General features: G+C 37.0%; 1 protein-coding gene across 1 annotated transcript in view; it reads left to right on the top strand.

The window, feature by feature from the left end:
- Positions 1-9087: 9087 nt before the first annotated feature.
- Positions 9088-26218, top strand: part of Fak (protein tyrosine kinase 2 Fak) — an 88173-nt gene continuing 71042 nt past the window's right edge. The window contains exon 1 of the mRNA XM_073092329.1: positions 9088-9140. The gene's annotated coding sequence lies outside the window, so the exon portion shown is untranslated. The remainder of the gene's footprint in view (positions 9141-26218) is intronic.

Below are 26218 nucleotides of genomic sequence, written 5' to 3' on the forward strand. Positions count from 1 at the left end.
TTTTTTTTTTATAATATACGATTTTATAACGAGCATGCACTCCACCTCATAGTAAGTGGCTACTGCCGCCAATGGACATCTTTAATATCATATAGGATGAAACTCCTATCCGAGGTCGGTCACAGATGCGCCGCAATTCCTGACGATTAAGCTGGAAAGGTTCGTTAAAGTATGTATCCCATACCACAACCTTCAAACCAGGACACACTAACCCTCGACACTGCTGTTATTAGGGAGAAATAAGAGTGGCGGTGGTCCCGCCGGAGTCGAATCACAAAGGGTTATACCATCTTCAAAGAGTATGATTAAGGATATACCAATGCCACACCTAGTCTGTATTTCGGTGGAATGGTGTGAATACCCTATAAGAGAATTTTTTATCCTAACTTATATTTTTATTTTATCAATTCGTTTCAAAAACAACTGTCCAATATTAACAGAACACGCAAATGCAAAATTTGAAAAATGCAGGCGAGAGGCAGGTACGATATTTTTCAACTGAATGAATCTCGATGGGATTTCTGGATGGGCTAATGGGATTTCACTGTCATAGGGGTTGATAGTGCCGCTTTTAAATTTAAATTTGCATATCGTATGGAACAAAGGGTGCGAGCGTCAATAGCGGTGCTTTTAGAAACAGAGTGACCTGTTACAAATCATATTATATCTGTATGGATAAGGCCACGTTTATAACAACGGGCATAGAACGTATTAAAGTCACACACACGCCATAAGCACGCACTCGCGCACACACGCATGGACACACACACGCATAACTCGACTTATTTCTAATTATCGTTAACATTTCTTATTATTATTTAATGTAGAATAGCGGTATATTTATTACCCATTTTTTTAGACTGAAAATTTTTAATTCTTTTTTTGAGGTTTTTTTCTATACAATATGTAATAACGTATTTATTTATCTATTTAAATCAGCTGTGCGGATATGGGCGGTGACTGTCAATAAAATTGTTTAGAAATGTATTATTTCGTCTGTTACGGTCCGTGACTGGCACTGGTAGATATTTAGTTAATTGACATTGTATAGAAAAATACTTTGTTTGATACAGCACGGGTGTAACACGCTTTATGTCTGTAGGTGTAAATGATCCCTTATGGACTGTACCTTAGTATATCCATAATAATATATATTATTAATTGCATGTATATCAAAAATAAATAAATATATCACGCAAGTATTCTTCAATGTTTCTTAGATAATAATAGCTATATAAAAATTGTATTGTAAACATTTTAAATAAATTTCCAGATATTAATAAAGTAACATTTTGTTTCAGGTAAGTTCCAGAAAGAATACATCATCATCATCTTTATCTTCATCATTCTTCTGTAGTATAGTGGTATAAAAATATACACTTCATAGTAAACAATATAAAATATAAGCGCAAGGCAATTAAATTATTCGATTAATTCTCCTTCGATTATCGATAAACTAAATCGATAAGGCTCTCGATTATTTATTAGCCAATCAGCTGACTATGCAAATCAAGGTAATGGCTGATCGTAACTAGTGAGAGGTACAAGTCTGATGGAGTCTGTAGGCAAGTATGAACTGTTTTAATAATAAAATAAATTATTATAAAAAATATTGTTTTAAAACAAGAGTGTATGTACATTGTATATGGACGCAAAAGAGTATAACTTTGATATTTAACAGAAAAAGAAAAACAATACTGAAAAACCAATATTACTAATCTGTTAAAAAAATTATCATTCTTATTATTTTTATTTACTTCACCATAGATTGGTAAAGATTATTCACTCCTAACAAGAAAATGTCTCCGTGCTAAAATGACCCTAAAATATTTGAAATAATTGCACGACTCATGATGCGAAGCATCAGAGAGTGCTTTACGATCGAAAAAATTTTTTCGCTTCATTTTGGCGGCTATTTTTATTATTATAGCCTTGATAGTTCACGGAATCAAGATATTTTGCATACTATTGTCGAGATAATTTAATGGATATTAATTCCATACTTTTTAAAAATTGATTTACTGCAATAGAATTGGAAAAAACACCAAAATAGGTCAAAAAAATTTCCTGTCCGTCATGTGTGAAACCTGTAAACACTGTAACTTGTGAAAAAATCCATCATTTGAGTTATTTTTTTTTTTTTTTAAATTCTAATCGACGATTGTAGGTCACTGAATGCGAATGATTAATTAATTCAGTGTCGTTTAATTGCAATTAATAAAAAACGAAAACTACAAGACTGTATATCTATAGATATTTTATGTACATTTATTCCACCAGGGGCGCTTGTGCAGTACCTTCTTCCTACTACAGCTGTTTTTTCGGCAATTAATTTTGAACGACTTATTTTTGCACGACTACATGATGCGAAGCATCAGAGAGTGCTTTACGATCGAAAAATTTTTTTCGCTTCATTTTTTTTTTTATATTTCATAATTAAATGAGCATTATGAGTCGTGCACTTTTGGATTTTCCAAACTTTTATTTATTTATTATGTAAATTACGCAGTATTAGTTATTTATTCGTAAATTTTCTCTAAAAATGTTTTTATATATCTTCAACCACAGATACAAAATATAAGATATTATTATTAAATTATATACGGTTATTCATCCATTACAAAGCACCAAACATATTAAATTTTGATAACATTTCTCTTCATAAAAGTATGATTTTCAATCAGATTCTTATTTTGAGCACTCGACAGGTTGATACGTCATTTTGACAGCCAAGACGAATCCATCGAGACATCATTCGTTAATCACCTTTATGAAACACCGCCTTTGTTGTACCTACATAATTATTCTCAGTCATTTCCTACGTAAACAATAATATTTGCACAGATGGTCTCGCAAAAAGATGGATCCATGAGTGGATCCAATCAAAAAGTAATGGATTGGTGAAAAGATTCTTGACCTTTTGTAAATAATCAAAGAAAAAGCTTCCGGTGTGTTAAGTATGTGATATACACATAGCGCGGATGTGTCTATTTTTTTTCTTTATGTTTTTTTTTACGAGAGGGAAACCTTCAAAAGGTACCCGGTGCCATGGGAGCGACGCAAGGTTATGTGGAATTCTTACCGTGCTAAAATCCCTCCGGTGACCGTCCTCGACGCTGAGTAGAGGGCTCTGGGATCTTTAAAGAAACGCAACCGGAGTCCTCTTAGCGCGTTGTCCCGTTGGGCTCCACCCTGGTAAGCGTAAACCTCGTCACACCGTCTGGTCCGTACGACGGTATGCGGCCACATATATCGCCGACGTTCTCAGGGTCGCTTTTCGGGCTGTTGGAGGTTCCACTCTTGCCACCTGCAACCCCGTAAGCCCCCTTTACGACCTCTTATGACAGGCAGGGGATACCGTAACCCTATTCTAGTACCGGGACTACATAAACAAAGAAGAGACTCTGATTTCGAGGGGGAAACCTTCGAAAGGTACCCGGTGCCGTGGGAGCGACACAGAGTTATGTGGGATTCTTACCGCACTAAAACCCCGGCGCTGCGTAGAGGGCTCCGGGATCTCCAAAGGAACGCAACCGGAGTCCTCTAAGCGAGCATGAAGCATGTCACACCGTCTGGTCCGTACGACGGTAAGCGGCCACAAATGTTGCCGACCTTCTCGGGGTCGCCTTCCAGGCCGTCCTAACTCCCACTCTTGTCACCTGCAACCGCGAAAGCCCCATTTTAGTCGCTTCTTACGACAGGGAGGGGATACTGTGGCCCTATTCTAGTCCCGGGATTACATGGACAAAGAAGAGACTCTCCTAGCATCAGAACAATGTTTCATTTTTGATGACCTACACCTACACCTACAGCAACAATCAGGTGTATTACACTTTGCTACTATATAACAATAGCCACTTAACATTAATTATACATTACAGAACAAATCGTTCATTGACCCCACGGTCCCACAGCCTTGCTTTGAGCGGCGCATTACGTCATGCACCGAATTAGGAGTAGGGCAAGTAGCTCTAGTATCCTCTAATACTATAACTGTACTGTATATACGTTTTCAATCCTTTACTGTCGAGCTAGGCACGGGTCTCCTCTCAGAATGAGAAGGATTAGGCCATAGTCCACAGCTCTGGTCAAGTGCGTATCAGTAGGCTTCAAATACCTTTTAGATTTTTTTATAAGTCTTTCAGGTATGCAGGTTTCCTCACGATGTTTTTCTTCACCTTTAAAGCAAGTGTTGATTAACTTATAATACGCATATAACTTTAAAAAATCTAGCGTGCGTGCCTGGGATTTAAGTTCGGAACCTATCACTGCTGCATATACGACTGTATATACGATTTACAGTTTATCAGAATCCTATTACGCCTCCGCTGTACGTACCCAAAGGAGCCCTATTACTAAGTCTCCTGCTGTCTGTCCCTCTGTCAGAGTGTTCTATCTCTTCTCATGTCGTATGTCCCATTCTTCTGCACGCCCTATAACCCGAACGGCTGGAAAGATTTAACATATGAGCTGTCGTTGAATTCGTCTTAAAGCATTCGGATTTTTGTTCTTATAACAAATCTCTTGTACGGTGCAGTAGTTTCCAAATTATCTGAGGATGACGACGACGACCCGATGACGTAGTAGGCTCATGATGGGAAAATCTAGGCACAGGTGTGCACAAGCCATGAGAACTATCTGCTAATGGAATGCTAGACCGGATGTGATGTGTATGTACAGACATCCGACAACTGGGTATAACCTAGGAATACTACGATATGTTTATTACTTCCGAATGTTTAAATCATTTTTTTGTATAACATCAACATTCTTATTAGAAAGAACAGATTAAAAGTTAACTTTTTTACTAAAATTGTATTCGTAAACAAGCATGGTCTCTGATTTATGGTAAAAAGTTTCTGCCTATTTCCAAAAGTTATTTTATCTTCAAAGACGGCAACTCAACTCTTCAATATTAGGATAGTAATATTTATGGTGTATTGATTAAGTCTTTAAATAAAACGAATTAATAAGAGACCTGGGAACGTCCGAATATTACCTGCTACTTCATTATCGTCAAATTCAATATTAAAATCGGATGGAAAAAAATCTGTAATTAACTTTTTTGAACAATCTTCATAACATTCAATAGGATTTCGCCATTTAATCTTTAATTACTCGTCAAGTCCTTTCCAAAATGCACCGAACTTTCCGAAAGTACGGACGAAACTACGGACTACTCCGCTTGTAGAAGACTTTGAGCTAGTTCACATGGAATAGAAAGGCTAGGAGTCTATAAGGCATGACGCAACCAACACAATACGTCGAATACAACAGGAGCGAGCATAATTTATATGTCACGCGTGTAATTGTGAATACTATGCACACAAGACCCGGTCAAGGTCTACTTTGATCCGGAGTTGTGGGAAAAGGTCTTAGGATGACTACCCACGAGCAACTCAAAGTTGAAACAGACTCAGGGCGTCTACACAAACAAATGAAAGTTGATGTTGATATTCACTGGACAGAGAAGAATATAGCTTAGCATTTGAGATGTGCAAAATCGAATTCAACATTTTTATAGATTAATAAGTATTATACTGGATAAGTATAATACTTATTAATCTTATTATTATACTGAATAAGTATTATACTGGAGACACTATCTGAAGTATTTTAAAATGTACTACAATAGATTGTAAATTGTGACGAGGTCTAAGTGTATTAAACGTAAACCGTTTTACTTTTACTAATTGCAGTTATTGCACGACTCATGATGCGAAGCATCAGAGAGTGCTTTACGATCGAAAAAATTTTTTCGCTTCATTTTGGCGGCTATTTTTATTATTATAGCCTTGATAGTTCACGGAATCAAGATATTTTGAATACTATTGTCGAGATAATTTAATGGAGATTAATTCCATACTTTTTAAAAATTGATTTACTGCAATAGAATTGGAAAAAAACACCAAAATAGGTCAAAAAATTTTCCTGTCCGTCATGTGTGAAACCTGAAAACACTGTAACTTGTGAAAAAATCCATCATTTGAGTTAATTTTTTTTTTTTAAAATTCTAATCGACGATTGTAGGTCACTGAATGCGAATGATTAATTAATTCAGTGTCGTTTAATTGCAATTAATAAAAAACGAAAACTACAAGACTGTATATCTATAGATATTATGTACATTTATTCCACCAGGGGCGCTTGTGCAGTACCTTCTTCCTACTACAGCTGTTTTTTCGGCAATTTATTTTGAACGACTTAAGTTTTTTTTTTTTATATTTCATAATTAAATGAGCATTATGAGTCGTGCACTTTTGGATTTTCCAAACTTTTTTTCTTACTTTAATTTGTTATTAAGAAATCGTTTAACGTTTTACTGTTGATGCACTCCCGAAGAGATACAGACTATGGTGAACTAAAGAGCATTTATATTAACTGGGCCAATAGCAACTTCATAAACGTTACATTTTCTTTGATGATGATGATGAATTACTCTTAAATTGATGAATAAATATTTCATTATTTGCTAATGAACTAGACCTTAAAATAATATGTGAGCTAGCCAGTTACACTTGCCCTTTCAAAGTAGAGCTAATAATGAAATAATATCTTATGAAATATGACATAGTGAAGATCTAAGACAATATGCATATTCATAATTTGTAATAAAAGACGGCCTGCTATTCGTGGGGGGTCATTCTTACGAGAGCAACTACTGGGACGAAATGGACAGCTTTAAAATAGATACATTAAGCTGAAATAACAGCTCTGTTATGGGGTTTTTACGATTGGATGGATGCATGTTTGGAAATGTTTTAGCTAGATGCATTCATGGTGTTTTAATTTAGATTAAGATATTTGTTTTCTGAAAAGAAGGTTTCTATTTAAAACTATTTGAAATTCATATACAATAATAGGTTCAATTTTTATTGCAATGGAGACAAAGAATATAATCGATATTTTAATCGTATTTCATTTATTGTCTTCTACCTGCAGACTATCAGGTATCAGGCATCTATTGATGTCTGTTTTCAACGGATTTGACGGAAGGTGACGAAATGACTTTAAACATTTGATAAAGGGAAATCTCCCGCTGGGCTAGATGATCATGCCTGAGGAGCGGCCGTGCTTGACTAGTCTCTCTTTTGAGCTTGTATATATATAAGATATTGAGAAAGCTTCGATAGCGTGATTCAGGTAGCGTCATTTGTGAACGAGTAGCGGGTAGTCGCCACAAACGGTTCCAAAAGTTCTATTGCGACAGTTCTTTCATCAAATTCTTATGTCAACATTTTCAGATCCAAAACTTAGTTGACTAATCCAGATGTATAAACTAGGCCTACAGAAACCTGCATAGTAACAGTGCCAGCCAGTTCGCTATCATCAACGAATTGGATCGTATAGCAAGCGTGGCAACTGCAATCGAGATCTAGCACAGATCGGTTAACGATGTTTACATGACTCAGCCGCTACTGTAGTTCCGTCTGTCAGTCGTTATGTAGCATTCTCTCCGTTGTGTATTCGGAAATTTTGGTTTGTTGCCTATGGACTTAAATTATAAATTTTCGTTACAAATCGATACCTTAATTCGCAAATCCACCAACTCCACTTTTTGTCAAAATGTTTTTTTTTTATTTATTTTGATTGTAAATGGCGTTGAACGAAATCAAAATAAATAAAAAAAAAAATTGACAAAAAGTGGAGTTGGCTGATTTGCGAATTAAGGTATCGATATGTGGAATTATAGTTCACAAACTGGTAGACTAATTTGAACGCAGGTTTTTATTTGAAGGGAAGTTTCATTGAGGTGATAGTGATTTTTGATGAAAAGGTATATGTTCCAGCATATTAAGATTGTATTTTTATTGCATAGGACATACTTGCAAATGCAATTACACGGATACAATCTGATAATCATTACCTGATGCTGCATATGACAGTGTGAATTGTACGCTCCTATGGTATAAGATATACAAGATACGACTTATCGTATTTAGACACTTTAAATGAGTCTACAGGTTACAGTATGTTACAACTTAACACGACGTTCCTTGTTTTTCTAACTCTCTCGTACTAATAGTAGTTACCCGATCGAGATCTAGTGCAAGATCAACAGATATAAACATGAGTCATGGTGGTAAGCTGTCTATCCGCGACCGTCGACCTCCGACACCGTTGCGCTCACTTCGTCACTTGCTTCCGTATTTGTATTATCATTATGTATCTAGATGGTGTGAATACGTGTAAAGGCAAATTACTTACAAGTTACTATTTCTTTTCTTTCTTTTAATGTCTTTTGACTATTTTGCCTCTTATTTTATTTTCTTCTCTTATTTTCTTTTTACGTCCAAAGATGAGATTTTCAATCAACCCTTATAAGAGTTCCATTAGAGAATAATGAGCTTAAACTATTTGGATCCTTAAACTAGAATTTAAGTAAAATAACGATATACCTGTCGTAATGAGTACTTTTAATAGAATATTCTTGTCCTTGTGTATTAGTTATATATGTTTATTCTGTTCAAAGTCTTCAATGTTTTGCATTTAACCTAGAACGCAATTTGTCTGAAGCTTCACTAAAGTAGGTTTAACATATGTCTCAGTTCGAAACACAATGCTTCTCCAATTATGTCAAGACTTATTTTCACGGTACATTAAAGAAAATACAATGACTTTTCTGTCCAATACTTTAAAATTTTTTAAATGTTAAGTTATCTAGAAGCTACACTTAAACCATTACGTATGCGCATAGATATGAAATATAAAATTTTAATTTTAACATCCTCTCGTATTGCCATGATAAAAAATACAATTTGCTCGTCGTAGTAGCGAAGTTTAAAAATAGAACGAAACATCTCTCGCAGTTGTTGGCGCCATAGCATTTCTTATGCACGGAGATGACATCTCGCGAACCGTTTTATCTCCACTTAGCTTAGAGTTTAGTAAATCGTCCTTGACTCGAACAAAGCTTTGCGAAACACACCTCCGTGTGGCGGAGATACGATCAATTAACGACACCTAGGTATTTTCTGTTCCTTTCGCTCGTGTGTGTTTTATTGTGGGTTCGAATGGGACGGAAATCGAAGGTGAATGATGTGTGTTGAATGTTTCGTCTCCGGCCAGTCTCGTGGCGCGTGCGGCGCGGATCGTGCGGTCTCGACGCGTTTGTTAGTTTGTGAACGAAGTTTATCGATGTATGTTTTATTTTTATTTTCAATATGTGCTAAGTGATGATTATTGGAATTGTTTTTTGAGTTACCAGTGAAAGGATTATGATTATTATTACTCGCTTTATTCTGAGTTCTAATTGTTTACTTCCTTTTGGAAACGCTTAACAAATATGAGGGTCCTTGACAAAATATGTGCATAATATTTGAGTTTTAACCCAATTTGTTGACACAAAAAGTTTCGTTTAAACTCGCGCACTCGCGTATTAAAATATTATAAAATGTCAGGAATATGCTTACATTTTTATAAGCTTGTGAAATATGAAGAACCATGGCATTTATATTTATAAAAACGGTTGGAGTAATATTTAATGAGTCAGAAGACCTAGAAATGGAAAGTACGTAGGTTAGGTATGTCATAGAAACCAAAAAGAGATAGATTCTGTTGTTTATTCCATTTATTGAATGAATCAATTGTTATGAGTCAAAATTATTCCACTATACTTATACCAACTTTTTTTGAATGAAACTTTTTTAATGAGGAAAAATAACATCTAATTCACTGTCGACTTCGAAAGTCTTAAAAATACTGTTCTCAATTTCGTAACATTTTAAAGTGGATAACATATGGATTTCCTTAAATTCTACCTGTTCCAATTCACTTTTACTTTGATAAAAGGTCCCATACTTCTGTTATGAGTGACATCTTTTGTCGTAATGCATTTTTTTATCTTTTTTAAGTAATATTTGATTAATTCATAGCTGTCTCAATGTTGGGCGCGTGTCTCTATCACCAGGGTATAGACAATGTACCATGTCGTCAGAATAGGAATTAACAGCTTTGACTATATCTATTTTATTATATATAACTTTGAAACACGATAAAATTATACTTATTTTTTCCGCAAATAAGTGTTTTTTTTTGTAACACCTAACATTTTGTGTGTTACACATCAAACGTTCTAAAAACGGACATAGATTTAGTAAACAATATTGTCAACAGTGTTACCGTTTTCAAATGAATTTTAGTGAATAACTAATAAACCATGGAATTGGTTGGTCTTAGAACCGTGATAGTAATATCTCCGAACGTTTATGTACTGTACGTCAAACTGTAGTAATCAAACGGTTGAATAGTACTACTTGATTCGTCTATTAATTGCTTGACAGACACGTTTTCTGTTTAGGGTTGCTACTTTCCAAAATTAGTCTCTATTGCAAATTAGATTTATCTCTTCAATACTGGTTAAAACAGTTTTCACTAAACGCATTACCGCTACCGATATTACATACGTATTACTTCGTACACGTATACTCGAAATTATACACTTTACGGAATTTCAAAAAGCAAACAATACAATCGTAAGCAACGAATTAATATTTTCTTGATCATCAGGCTAAAAATTAAAGATTTTTTTTTTGTCAAATGGGGAAAGTATAATATCGATTTTACTTTTGGCAACCCTAAATATTGTTATGTAGGCGATGGCGTCAACGCATATACAACTGTCTTACTCCAATCAGTATCAATTAATCAAATTTCGCATACTCTGATTAACTCAAATGATGTAGAGGATGATGACCTAATCTATGGGCCTATGAAACTATTTCTATTAGAGTAACAAACGAGCTTGCAGTCCTTCTGATAGTGGTCCCTTACCATTGTCTTCAAATTGGAAAAAGCAGCGCTTAACATCTGTACCTCATAATATTGCTTGCTTTTCTATGGCAAAGCGTCTGTGAGAAGCAATGGGACCGTATTAGTCCTCAGGAGTGCCTGAATACAGAGTGCCTGAGGACTAAGGTAGTCGCCTCACGTGTAAATCATCTGGCATCCACACCCTCCCACTGAAATGCAGAACTTCACGATAGAAATACGTTTGAAGGTGGTAGAACTCTTCGTGGTTCGACTCCAGCGGCACCACCGCACACCTATTTCTACCTAATAACAGCAGTGTTAGGCGCTGCTGTGTTCCGGTTTGAAGGGTGTGGTAAGGGAGACATACTTTTCCGGGGCGTTGCAGCTTAGTCGTCAGGGGTAGCGGTGCATCTGTGGCCGACCTCAGGTAGGAATATCTAATCCTATCTGGGGTTGATCACAGATGTCCATGGGCGGCAGTAGCCACTTACCATCAGGTGGACTGTATGCTCGTCTGCTACTCCTATATTAAAAGTACATATAATATTAGTATCAGGCAGAAACCAAAACGAAAACAAAAGACTACAACTAACAATTTGAATCAATTTAGTTGGACGCGCTCCAACCTCCAAATGGGTAAGTATGGTTTCATTGCACCCTATTATCTAGGACAACGTCTCGTTTGAACCTCAATAACTAACTGCGTCTGTCTAGAAAAACTTCATTGTTTATATATTTTTGCCGAGTCGAGGGTAATGTTATTCGAGCGTGTGTATGTCTCATTTAACACGCCTTGCCGGTTGATCATATTTTTATTGATTTTTTACGGAAATTAAGGACTTTTGAAAATCTTCATTTAGTCGTGTTTATGTTGTTTACGTTATAGCTTCAATGGTGTATAGTTTTCAAGGTACTACAATCATTTGCGGTTCGACTCCGAAAACACACCCCCCGCTCCTAAATTTGCCTATTAACAGCAATGTTAAGGGCGCTTCAGATTTGAAGAGTGTGGGAAGGAAGACATATTCCATCGCGATCTAGTAAATTAGTTCTCAAAGCACCTGGAGCTGACCTCAAGTATGACTAACTTTATCTATGGTTGATTATAGATGTCCATGGACGGCAGTTGCAAGCTCGTTTATTATTTCAAAATAAAATATATGAAAAAAGGTATGCGATGATGCAGTCAGACTTTTTATATGTAATTTATGTATGGATACAATAAGTTATTTTGAACAAAAACATGGAAGTTGTTATGAATAACTTGATGTTTTCCTCAAATTGTTCTACGAATTTGAATCAACAGTTAATCATTGCATATAAACTGTAAACATTAATTAAAATGTACAACCCGTCGTCCCGTGACCGGCGGACAAAAGTTAATCTAAGGTTAAATTGCAAATTCTTTCAAATTTCAAATATTTGGTTTTATCCAAGGCTGCATCTCACTTAACATCAGGTAACGTTGCAGCCAAACGCAAGCCTATAGTAAGATAAAAAAAAAACTGTCCGCCTGATAGTAAGTCGCTACTACCACCCACGTACGTCTGTAATTAACGCCAAATAAGATTGGATTCCTACCCGAGGTTGGCCACAGATGCGCCGCTATCCCTGAGGACTAACCTGGAATGCCTCGGATAAGTATGTCTTCCTTGGCGAGCGTCAAGCTCACCTGGGCGGAGCCCGACGGGGCAACGCGCTAAGAGGGCTCCGGTTGCGTTCCTTTGGAGATCCCGGAGCCCTCTACGCAGCGCTGAGGCTACCGGGGGGGTTTTAGTGCAGTAAGAATCCCACATAACTCTGTGTCGCTCCCACGGCACCGGGTACCTTTCGAAGATATCCCTTTCGAAAAAAAAAGTATGTCTTCCTTACAACACCCTTCAAACCAAAACACAGCAACGCTTAACACTAGGCAGAAAGGTGTGACGATAGTGTCACCAGAGTCGACCCACAGATGATTCCTTCAAAACAGCGATATCAAACAATTATATGACCACTAATATTAACGTAGAACTGTATACTCGTAATATTTTCCTTTTATGTTATTTCCTTTTCCAAAAATAAATCTGTTGGAAATAGCACCGGCCGGAGAAGCCGTCAAACTGTCGAGTGTATTGTGTGTCAGTGTCTGTTGGATTTTGGATATGTGTGATGTTACGCAAACGATACAACTGAACGAAAACAAAACAATGATGTTTGTTAAAATTAGGCCAAATTCTGACTTAAAACGACTACGATAATGTTGTTCTGTTTTTGGTAATGGGTAAAGCAAGAAGTAGGTAGGTAGTCGTGAGGTGTCTTTTTGAAAACTTTTAAGGTAGAGGTAGACCTCGACTCCATCGACACGATCGCCTCACGTTTCTCCCTTATAACAGCAGTGTCAAGCGCTGTTCTGTTCTGGTTTGAAAAGTGTAGCAAGGACAATATACCCGAGGCCTTCCAAATTAGTCCTCAGAGGTAGCGGCGGGTCTGTGGCCGTTGACAATATTTTGTGTTCACTCGCTGTATTTCTTCCTTTTCAGTTGTTTTCAGTCGTTTGTAATTGTGTATAGTCTCTTTAGAAGCAGTTAATTTACATCGGATGGAAGGCGTTTACTACATCTGGAGACCTAATTTAAAGTTTTAGCAGAAATATTATTGACCAATCCAAAAAGAATCGATTTTGACGCACTTAGAGAAGCTCGCAATGAAATAGACAATTTTTTACCAATATTTATTTCCGTTCCGAATAACTCGACCGAATAACGTCGGCTCGTCGCCACAACGCAATTTCTAAAAGCGAAACATATAATGTGAGAGATTTACGCGAGTTGGGCCTCTGAGCAGAAATTATGGGCTCGGGAGTATTATAAGTAATAATAACGTGTCTCTACGGACTCTTGGAGACCCTGGACTATTTTCGAACTGCGAAAAGTAGGTAATAGACTTTTTTTATAATATAGGAGTAGTAGACGAGCATACAGTCCACCTGATGGTAAGTAGCTACTGCCCCCCATGGACATCTGTAATCAACCCAAGATAGGATTACATATACCTACCTGAGGTCGGCCACAGATGCGCCGCTAACCCTGAGGACTAAGCTGGAACGCCTCGGAAAAGTTTGTCTCCCTTACTACACCCTTCAAACGGAACACAGCAGCGCCTAACACTGCTGTTATTAGGTAACAGACTTTGGTTAACTGAATGTCGTGCTAAACAATAAATTCGATTTTTAAGTCTTTTCCAGAAATCTTTTATGACAAACAAAAAATAAGTCGTATGTTCATGGTACCGTTACTTATTTTTCGTTTTGCATTTAAGCTATCACACAATAATCTGAAAAAGACAAACAGAGGCAACTCAATACAGAACATGAATACTTTAATCTAACAGAATAAATTGAGCTGTTTTATCTTTGCCTATTTTTTTTTTCTTGGTTAACCTAACGATTTAGCAGACGTGCTCCCTGATGGAAAGTAGTCAACGCCGCCTATGGACATTTGCCCAGTTTACCTTTTAACATTTACGATACGCACATGCACCGTCTGTTGTCAAACAAATGGTCTCGTGCGAAGCGTTACTTCTGAGTCACTGAACTAGTTTGAACCGACTCTTTTCCCGATTCACGCTTAGTGTCGTGTTACAGGAAATGTTTCATGTTTTATGACGTCATGCGTTAGTGTTTTTTTTTAACTGCATGATGTGTGGACTAATTAAGGTTTGCTAGTTAAATGGACCAACACACTAGGGTTAAGCTTGTATTGTTGAAGAGTATGTTAATTCTTTTAGCGGATGGTAATGTTTTTTGACCACATGGTCCCTTTTGGCACAAACGGCTTGATGAATATTAACATATTAGGTTTGGTTAGATTCAGCTAAACGTAGGACGCAGACATAGATTTAGACGTAGCCGAAAAGTCGTAGACTTAGAGGTAGGACGTCGTTTTTCTGTTTTGAGTTTTTTTTTGTAGAAGAATAACAAAGGTATTAAATTAACTAAGCCTTTCAAACTAGAAAACTGAATTTTAGTAAATTATAAAAGTGAGTAATATTAATAATTTCCTTTTCTATTTACTATTTTTCCGACCTACAATGAGCTACGTCATATTCAAAGAAATGTTTAACACATTGTGACGTCATTTGTCATTTTCAGACCAAGTGACGTTTTTATTGAGCGTATGAGGACGAGTTGTGGTCAGTTTATTTAGAACGGTGCGTGAATTTGAACAGGTAGTCGGGTCAAATGCTTAGTCATTTAGTCAATTTACTTCACTACTCAACATCATGTTATTTATTTGACTTAAATCTACCAATACGCACTTGGCCAGCGCGGTGGATTATGGCCTAATCCTTCTCATTCTGAGAGGAGACCCGTGCCCAGCAGTGGGACAATAATGGGTTGATGATGATTTGACTTAAGTAATATTTTTGAGCGAATGTGTGTAAGTCTCATTTTTTAACGCTCTCTGCAGTCCAAACGGCTTGACGGATTTTAACATACGAGGTATCGTTGGATTCGGTTAAATTGTGGGAGTAATATTTAAGCAGTCGGACTTTTTGTTGTTATACATTTTTCTAGTTGAAAATTCAATATGAAATACTAAAATCTCGAAAAAGGTTGTGTATTGACACACATGGACACCTGTCATCAACCCAACATAGGATTCGAGTCCCCACTAAGATAATAACGCTTATAATAATAACGCTTCTTACACAGCCCCACACTAGGATTCCCTGTATCGTGGATGCCATGGACACACACAAAGACAAGTACACAAACACCCAGACCCAGAAACAGAAACCTAAATCCATCATTTAGATTTCTGTCTGGCCGGGGATCGAACCCGGGACCCTCTGCACGTCAGACCGGTACGGTGACCGCTCCGCCACGCGGGTCGTCAAAGATGGGCTACAGATAAGTTGTTACCCCTGAGGACTAAGAAACTCCTCAGATATCTCCTTACCACACCTAACCTCACGCCACACTGTTACTATTAAGGCAGAAATATAACACCTATTTCTGAAAGACCATTTTATCATCAGATGGACTGCATGCTTCGCTGCTCTCATACAAACAGCGTCTCATTATCAGCCGGCTGCCATTTAATAAAAAGTGTTTATTATCTGTCGCATTGATTAACGGGGTGCGTCGCCTTTCATAAATTTAAACTAGATAGCCGTATAAGTACATGTTTTATTGCGGGTCAATTTTTAGGGTTCCGTACCCAAAGGGTAAAAACGGAACCGCATTACTGAGCCTCCGCTGTCTGTCCGTCTGTCACAGGATTCTATGTCTGGAACGGTAATAGATAGACACTTGAAATTTTCACAGAATATGTATATTGGTGGCCGCTAAGACAATACATACTATATAAAAAAAATCTTCAGAATACAGAAACAGCTATTTTTCGGCATTTTTGCTCTTTATCTATTGTACCGTAGACAGTTCAAATTTCCACAACGCATTCACTTCCATGACTGCTATTGGTAATGCATCTATGCTGCTATGTTATAAATACTAAAAATAAAAAACAAATGAAAATTTGATGGTACGGAACCCTCCACGTGCGAGTTCGACTCGCACTTGGCTAATTATTAATATCTTTAATGTGTAACTCGATTATAGGTGGGTACTCACCAGACCACCTTCATACGCGGAAACTCGCTAGCCAATAATCTGCCCTCGTAAAGAACGTAGTAATCGACATTTTGGCGCGATTCATTTTATGCACAAATGGCACCAGAAGAATAGGAAGAAAAACAATTTAAATTGAAAGTCGCTTAAATAATAATCCTTAATTTAAACGAGTTTTTCTCAGAACTATCATTTTTATAATATGTACTGCATTTTTCATAACGACGGCATAATAATATTCCGAGAAACTTTTTGTTCCGTGTAGCAGCTGATTAAAAATTAGTTATTAGTTGACAGCGGCGCCACTGGCAATCATAATGTTGTAATTAATTAGTATCAATATTTAACATATTTTTACTAATGTCTAAGCATACCCTTAAGATTGTAATTTCATTAAATTACTGAATAAATAAAAACTTTTTACTGGTAAAATTGAAAATCTGGCTGTTTTCGGAAACCGCCACACGCACACATAAGTTCGTCGGACTATAAGACCATGTCGTAGCCTATCATTAATATCATTGACCACAGACAATATCACTCCACCCATAAACAAATATGGCGCTAATCGTTCTCTGCTCTCGTAAATTTTAACGAGGCGAATAAGAACTGTGGTTATATGATTGATGGATTGGCTCATTGGTCTTGCCGTGACTTTAGGGTTCCGTAGGGGTAAAACGGAACCCATTTTACCTATTCAGTCTTATCATAGGGCTCTAATAATCTCGAAGCGTAATAGATAGACAATTGTTTTTTTTTAATAGAGAAGTTATAGTCCGCGTAAAACTGCTAGTCTGCTCTCCCGTCGCGTCGCCATGTGGTATGACTCTACCTGCTTGCAACGACTTCTGAGCGGACTAGCAATTTGGCGCGGACTATACCGGTATTTTTCGGCGTTTTTCGGTTTATCTATTCCACCCTAATAAGCGTATACTAATGATAAATCTACCTCTATAGCCACTATCATAATAAATTAAAAATATTAATAATAATAAAATAATAAATGGTACGGATCCCTCCCTGTGCGAGTTCGACTCGCACATGACCATTACTGTGACATTCTTGTTGATCGATTCATGAGCCTCAATCTACTATCATATTTTTAAACGAATTAAAAAGTATTGTGTTAATACGATGTGTGTAGGTATTTATTTAATTGTGTGTTTTATCCACAAGAACTTACGTTAAATAATTTTTCTTTTTTACAAAATTTAAGTAAGGCCACACATCTTAGCCTGTGACTGTTGTATCTTTTTATTGTTCAGTGGTTGTGTCATATTGGTGGCTATTACAATAAGATTGGTAACTGTTATGTATTGGTGCGGGCTGCGTCCCGCAAGTCGGAGGTAGAAGTGAATAAATCAGTGTGCAACCAACCGGCGAGTTCGTTTGACGTGCATTCCCTTATATCTTCTCTGAACATACACCACACGTGGCGACGAGGATGGGATCGTGTGATGTGTGGTGTATGTTCAGAGAAGATATAAGGGAATGCACGTCAAACAAACTCGCCGGTTGGTTGCACACTGATTTATTCACTTCTACCTCCGACTTGCGGGACGCAGCCCGCACCAATACATAACAGTAACAGGTCCGTGATAGTTAGGGTACCTCTATAAGGAACTGATGAAAGAAATGATGCCATTTGTTGTATTCTTGTTTTCTCATTCGTAAAAAGAAGTATTTGAAAGAAAATACAAGATGTTTTTTAATTAGTAAGTTTTTAATAATTTTACACACGTCCTTTATTAGCACAACGTATTTTTTTACAAATTGTCAAACTCGATTCGAACAATTTACGTCCAACATCATTTAAGTTTACACACAAATAACTTGTTCGACATGCTGTTAACCCTTAAATGGTTAATGTAATTAAAATTTCACTGAACGACGTATCGACGAATTTCTTATACGACGAAACTTTCACAAAGGTACAGTCAGGGATATATATTTATTATTTACGATTGGAGGAATTGGTACAAATTGTTTTCGTCGACTGTACTTTAGAATGTTATAAATTGTGAGAAAATTAATATTTTCACTTTCTTTAACGATTTATATTAAAAACGTCTAAACATATTTTAAAGGACTGTAGATTCTATAGACTTTAGAAGTATCTCTTCAATATTTTAAACTAGAAAACATCGTGAAGGATCTATGAAGGAAAACATCGTGAGGAAACCTGCATACCTAAGTGATTATATGTGAAACAAAATCTCAAAGGTATGTGAAGTCCACCAATACGCACTTAGCCAGCGCGGTGGCCTAATCCTTCTCATTCTGAGAGGGGACCCGTGCCCAGCAGTGGGACAGTAATGGGTTGATGATGATTTTGAACTAGTACATTTTGATAGTGGTAGACTTTGTGGTTCAAATCCGTCGGCACCATCGCCACATAGATCTGCCTAATAACAGCTGTGTTAAGCGCTGCTGTGTTCTGGTTTGAATGGTGTGGTTAGAGGACATACTTATCCCAGGCGTTACAAGCAAGTAGAGTAGCGAGTAGACTTAAAGTAGGTGTCTTATGTTATCTGGGGTTATTTACTGATATGTTTTGGCAGTAGTGGCCAATAACCATCACATCTCACGGGCACGGGTCTCCTCTCATAATGAGAAGGGTTAGGCCATTGTCCACCGCGCTGGCCTAGTACGTATTGGTAGACTTCACATACCTTTGAGTTTTTTTTTTATATAAATCTCTCAAGTATGCAGGTTTCCTCACGATGTTTTCCTTCACCGTTTAGCAAGTGATAATTAATTTCTAATACGCACATAAATTTGAAAAAACAGAGGTGTGTGCCTGGGATTTGAATCTCGGACCCCTCGATCGAGAGTTCAAGTTTCTTAACAGCTAGGCTATCACACTATTGCAGGACTGCATGCTCGTCTGCTATTCCTAAATTATAAAAAAAAAGATCTACTCAGCCATTAGGTATTATAGCAAGAACCCTAAACTATCGGAAATGTATGTGTAAAAAAGTCACAAGATGGCCGCGGGTGTTCTTGTGTTATAAATATGTCAAAGGTCGAACAAAAGCTATAAACAAAAACATAATAGAGTTATCACTTAAGTTAACTACGCTGACTCACTCCATTAGTTTATTTCGCATAAAAACTATTTAATTCGTTAATGGATACACGTCCCCATTCCGATATTATGAACACGCCATGTTTTAGCAATGTTTTGACGTTAATTTTATAGGTTGCAATTACTATAATTTCTATTTTTTTTCTATTATATAGGAGAAGCAGACGAGCATGCAGTCCACCTAATAGTAAGTGGCTACTGCCGCCCATGGACATCTGTAATAAACTCCAGATAGGATTAGATATTCCTACCTGAGGTCGACCTACCCGAGTCGTTCCAGTTTAGTCCTCAGGGGTAACGGCGCATGTTGGGCCGACCTCAGGTAGGAATATCTACAGGGGCAACAGTAGCCACTTACCATTAGGCGACCGTTTAAAAAAATGTGCCTTGCTTTGTACCTTCTTTTATGCCTCCTGAACAATCTCAAGTACATAAAAGCGCAGGAAATTCTATGAATTTGAACAGTAATTTTTACAGAGAGTCACAACCAATATACCTAGTTTCAGTAATTAAAGCCTAAAAACAGGAATTGCTGTTCTAAATTATACTGTTCTCTATTAGCCTTAATTTGCTATTTACAGCCATTTCTGCCATTCGGGGCGGGGCGTTCCATTAGGCAGATTGCCTAACAAAATCCTGTTTACTTTGGCGTTTATATTTTGTCGTTGGTAGTAAGTAAAATGTGCCCCAAATTGGGTTGTTAATGTTGGTATTATCGTTGAAACAAAGCTTACGATTTTTGGAAAAGTTTATGTAAAATATTCAAGGCTTTTAGTAAAGATTTGCTTTGCCAAGGATCGAACCAGGATCGTTTTCATGGAAGTTAACAGAAATATATAACTGTATGGGTATTTTTTATTTTTTCAAGATGTAGTGTAATGTCGCGTAGGCGCGCTTAGCTTACACAAACCAAGTCAAACATTCTATCCACACTGGAATTTGTGACTGTTTGGCATACGGACGCGATATAATAGTTTAATATTAAACGAATCAGTAGCTCCTTTTAAATGAGGGAATTCTTAGATTAGATACATGAATAAGTGAAAAGAGCATCCCTAATGACGATACGAAGTTTTGTACTTAAAATAATTACAAGGAAGTATTTTTTAGGTAACTGAAATGTTACTGCGTTGCCAATATGTCATATTACATTTTTCCCGGAATAAATACAAAGAAAACAAGAAGTCAGTGAAGAATGTTTTTTGTGGCATTAATTTGATTCCCTGAATAAATCTTTTTCCAAACCCACTTCCTTAATGGAGACAGAATTTGCACGTAATGTAATGCGTAACACTTTTGTGGCATTACAAATATTACAATGGTGCGCTAACTTATAATGATGATTAGTTTAGTAAAATTTTGTATCTGCTAAGACCAGTCATTAATAATCAATCAGGTCCTCTATCCTCTCAGGTCAGGGCCAAAGAATTAGAGACACGTACAATATATGTATGTACGTTTTGATTTTTGCCAGAATTACCGCATTGGTTAAGCGTGTCTTTAAGTCCAATTGAAATTCCTTTACTTTGCAAGTTTTTCGTATGTTGATATACTAGATCGATATTGCACGATGAAGACGCCTGGAGTTAGAATAGCTTAAAAGCGGTGCGTGTAGCGTAACATTACATTGTAACTTACTTGTTATTACCGCTTGTTATTTTACACTAATGTAATGCACATTCTCCTTTTCTGTAACCATATCCGCAATTACAACAAGGAATAGAAATGGAGTCCGTGTACTCACACACGTGTTTGCATAATATATATCATCAGCATAACGTTACAAAAATTGTAATATTCATCTCGATATTATTCACTGATGTAATGCACATTCTGCTTTTATGACCCAAAGGGCACCCCTAATTACAATTAAAGGAATAAAGTGGAGCTCTTCTGGTGACACAAGTGTTTTGTTTAGTTACAGGAATTCCCTGCGACACTGACTCATCTGCGAAACGTCCCTTGAGTCACCATGATTTGTTATCAAAAGATTCGGATATTACACTTAATGTATGATTGCAAGTCTTTTACCGGGATGTCACTGTAGTTGTGCAAATGTACACGTACACACATTGTATTAAGGAGGCCTTTATAAATTAAATGAGGCGTTTTTAGCTGTTTTGGCTTATGCCCTCCCCCTCTCCCCCCACTAAACGCCGAACGTAAGTGTAATCGTAATCCGAGACTGTCTCTCTCTTCCTTTTTTCGTTTTTTGACGTGACAACGTCTTAAATTAGGTTGCGGCTGGGAGTCACTTATGAAAAAGTGTAACGCCCGGTAACGTTACGATGAGTCACCGAACGAGAGAGAGGCCCGCCGAATGCCTTGCGTCTCTCTCCCACTCAACTATGATCGGTCTGCCGCGCGCGCAGCACTAGAGAATTAGGCGCATTGAATCGGCGCATGCTTGTGTCTCTGTCTTTGTCTTTCTCGAACGTTCTTGGCGTTGGAAAAACAAGAAAGCGTCACAATACAAGTTCACACGTGTGGTTAAAGTATCGTCAGCTGTGTCTGTAGTGAAAATATGGAGTGCTTAGATTCGTCATTTATCATTTACAACAACTACAACAATAAAGGTAAATAATTGTACACTGATATTTCATTATCGTAAACTATGATTGATTGATTAATTGTTAGATTGACACAAAAGTTGAGAAACTGAGTTTATAGGTTATGTCATACTATTGATAAATGTTGATAGTGTTAAGTAAATTATTAGTTTAAAATTAATTAATTAATTAATTATTATTTTACAAATTTCTTTTGAAAAATGCAACCATTCCATCAGTATTTTCATATGACGTTGTCACGTTCAACTATCGTCAGTAAACCGACTTTACAGACAACCGATTTTTTACGAGGTTTTTGTTTTAACCTGTTATTCAACTTGTCATGTTAGTTCGTATGTATATGAAGGTGGTAGAACCCTTTGTGGATCAACTCCGGCGGTACCGCCGCCACACCTATTTCTACCTAATAACATTATTCATATTCATCCCCATGATATGGATGTCAAATGTTTTTTTTTTAATTCCCGCTTTATATCTGTTTTTTGTTTAAAATCATATAAATGTTTGTAATTTTGCTATGTAGATTGCGGATGGGCGTCTCCCATATGCATATTTATTTTTTTAATGAAACAAGTTCTGAAATGTCCCAACACATTCCAATCTCGTGGTATCCATCTGGCACACTTCCAATGGAATAATAACCGCCACCGTTGCGTCGAACGAATGATAAATAAAGCTGCTTTGTACGAGTGCTTTAATGATAGTAGTCTGACAAAAATTGGAATGTCTCGGGTGCGGCGATGTTTTGGCAACCGACTTCAGTGGGCCAGCTTTTTATTAAAGTGGATTTTAAATGGATAGCAGATAATCTGTGACTTTTATTTCGTTTTTTTTTTGTTTTGTTTTGTGTGTGTTATGCTGGTGTCGTGTCTTTGTTTTGCTTAATAGCTGCTAAGCGGAATTTTATTATAATTTGATTTACGATTTTTTTAATTTCTTCTAAACTTTCGAACAATTCGCACCTACTCTATATTGCTTTGAAAAAAAAACGATATTATTAATTTCACATCTATACACTACTCTTTGAACTTTAAACAGAATAACAAATTTATTTCACAGTTTTACATCAGACAGTTATTTCTTTAAAGTCAATCTTTCTCGACCGATTTATTTATTAGGGACATTGGTTTATAGAGCCCATGGGCGGCAATTGCCACCTACCACAAAGTGAACAGAATGTTCGTTTAACAAGTTCGTTAACGTTCCAACAGATATAATGCAGAATTATATAGAATACAGAAAGTTCAAAGGCGCTTAATATTCGTACTGCAGATTTTCAAAGCGGAAGTTCGAATTATTTTGCCGCATTATAACCATTACTACAGAATCTTTAATACAATACTATCGAAATCCCATTTAATATTCCGTTGAGCTTAATATTCATAGAGAAAACTCAGTGCATCCGAGAATCTTGGAGCGTATCTTATTTTCAAAGGGAAATGCAAAGCACAGTTTGTATTCGATTTGTAGCGAGCGTAAAACAAATAAGTTTGGTTCGAGACGCCGACGAGGCGCAGACGTAGTCATTTGCAAGATAATGTGTTCAAATGTTTGTTTATTTGTGTTGTGTTGGACGGAATACTTGGCCAAACCATTGTTACTGGTTGTTTCGATTTGTAGCGAGCGTAAAACAAATAAGTTTGGTTCGAGACGCCGACGAGGCGCAGACGTACTCATTTGCAAGATAATGTGTTCAAATGTTTGTTTATTTGTGTTGTGTTGGACGGAATAGTTGGTAAAACCATTGTTACAGGGTGTTTTGATTTGTAGCGAGCGTAAAACAAATAAGTTTGGTTCGAGACGCCGACGAGGCGCAGACGTAGTCATTTGCAAGATAATGTGTTCAAGTGTTTGTTGATTTATGTTGTGTTGGACGGAATAGTTGACTAAAAGCATTGGTATTAGGTACAGGTGTTTCGATTTAAAGCGAGCGTAAAACAAATAAGTTTGGTTCGAGACGCCGCGCCGCCGGGGCGCAGACGCACTGATTTGCAAGATAATGTGTTCAAATGTTTGTTTATTTGTGTTGAGTTTGACGGAATAGATGGAGGTGTGGTTTAGAGTTGGCCAAGACCATTGGTATTAGGTACGGGACACTTTGGATTTGAAGCGAGCGTAAAACAAATAAGTTTAGTTCGAGACGCCAACTTACTCATTTGCAAGATAATATGTTCAAATGTTTGTTTACTTGTGCTGTGTTGGTAAGAATATTTGGTGGTGTGGTTTAGAGTTGGCCAACACCATTGATATTAGGTTCCAGGGACTTTGATTTGAAACGAGTGTATAACAGATAAGTTTAGTTCATTTGGTTTATTACTTGTCATGAGTGTTACGACAAATGTTTATGATTTGTGGACGCTGAAACAAGGAATCGTAATATCGCCAGTACACAATATTCTTATATAAAGGATATTATATTAGAAGGTGGTAGAACCTTTTGTGGTTCGACTCCGGCGGCACCACCGCCACACCTATTTCTACCTAATAACAGCAGTGTTAGGCGCTGCTGTGTTTCGGTTTAAAGGTGTGGTAAGGGAGACAGACTTTTCCGAGGCATTCCAGCTTAGTCCTCAGGAGTAGCGGCGCATCTGTGGCCGACCTCAGGTAGGAATATCTAATCCTATCTGGGGTTGATTACAGATGTTCATGGGTGGCAGTACCCACTTACCATCAGGTGGACTGCATGCTCGTCTGCTACTCCTATATTATAAAAAAAAATATTCTTTACTACTTCGCATACTATAAGTACCTCACATTGTATCTATACCATATCGTACCTACTGCGCTGCATACCAACTCCGCTTGACGGGCGATTTAACCGAAGTTATTCCGTCGCGGCGTACGCAAATAGTAAATACATGGTACGTACATTGGCCACATGTTTGAGTGAATATCCTCTTTTTAGTACCACCAGAATATACCGTGTGTCCCCTTAATAGTCCCGTCGAGGTCTTTTAATGCGTTTTTCGAACTTTTATTAAACTTTTTTTTTTATTTGGACATGTTTTACCTACCTAACATTTAACGAGAAATGTCTGGGAAAAATCTCTTGGAAAGTCTCCTCGGTGAAGGGTCAATTTGAAGGGTATTATAAGGAAGAGACACATTAGATTTTCAAACGTAAAACTTAGGCAAATCAATCCTATTTAGGGTCGATGAGTCTACTTCTCATAAGATGAATTATATCCTCGATTGCTACTTCAGTTACATAAAAGACACAAGTAAGCAGATGTAAATAAAATAATTTAATTGGTTTTAAACGAAATGATTATATAGGACTATAGATATTGTCCGGATTTTTATATAAAATATTCATCCCACTCCACACCATCTGAAATTGATTAACGTTTGGTATATATTAGAGAACAACTTACTACCTATTAGTGATATCTCGTGGGTGACACTTTTCGAACCCAAATCCAGTTTTTTTTTTACTAAATTAAACGTTTCTCTACACTCACAACCCCACACTAGGATTCCCTGTATCGTTGGTGCTACGAACACACACATAGACAAATACACAAACACCCAGATCCAGAAGCAGAAACCTAAATTCATTATTCAGATATCTGTCTGGCCGGGAATCGAACCCAGGACCCTCTACGCGTCAGACCGGTATGGTGACCGCTCCAACACGCGGGTCGTCATGACGTTTAAATAGTTAAATGTATTTAGTTTAAACAACATCTTAACCATATTATCAGGGCGACGATATAATGCCTAGTTTTCCTCTAATGCCTATGCATGATTGGAAATTCTAGAATGACTGAGACACGATCAGGTGTGCAAACACCTGCTGCTTTGCAATCAAGTTTGTGTTGGAAAGCGTATAAATCTCTTATAAAATCCCATGTTTGCAATTTTTTCACATGATTACAGTAATAGGGTACCTATTTGAACGTCAAGGGCATAATTTGTGGCGATTATATCGCAATTACGTTAAATGATGTGTTTTTAATGGACTATGGGAGATGCGTTCTATCTTTGCTGTACTTTCGCATGCACGCAAACTTAGCATATTATCACTAGTTAGCAATATCGAAGCTTAGTTAAATGATGCCTACTAAGGTTCAAAATTTGACAATGATGTCCTAGAAAATATGTCAATCTTCGCTTTCAAACTTTGGTACTTTCAAATTGGTCAAAATTGATTATTATGTACTAACAGATGTATTTGTTGAAAAGAATTACCGG

The sequence above is a fragment of the Epargyreus clarus genome, unplaced genomic scaffold (genome assembly GCF_041222505.1).
Source record: "Epargyreus clarus isolate Ecla_fem2 unplaced genomic scaffold, WU_Ecla_fem_2.2 ptg000035l, whole genome shotgun sequence".
Lineage (NCBI taxonomy): Eukaryota > Metazoa > Arthropoda > Insecta > Lepidoptera > Hesperiidae > Epargyreus > Epargyreus clarus.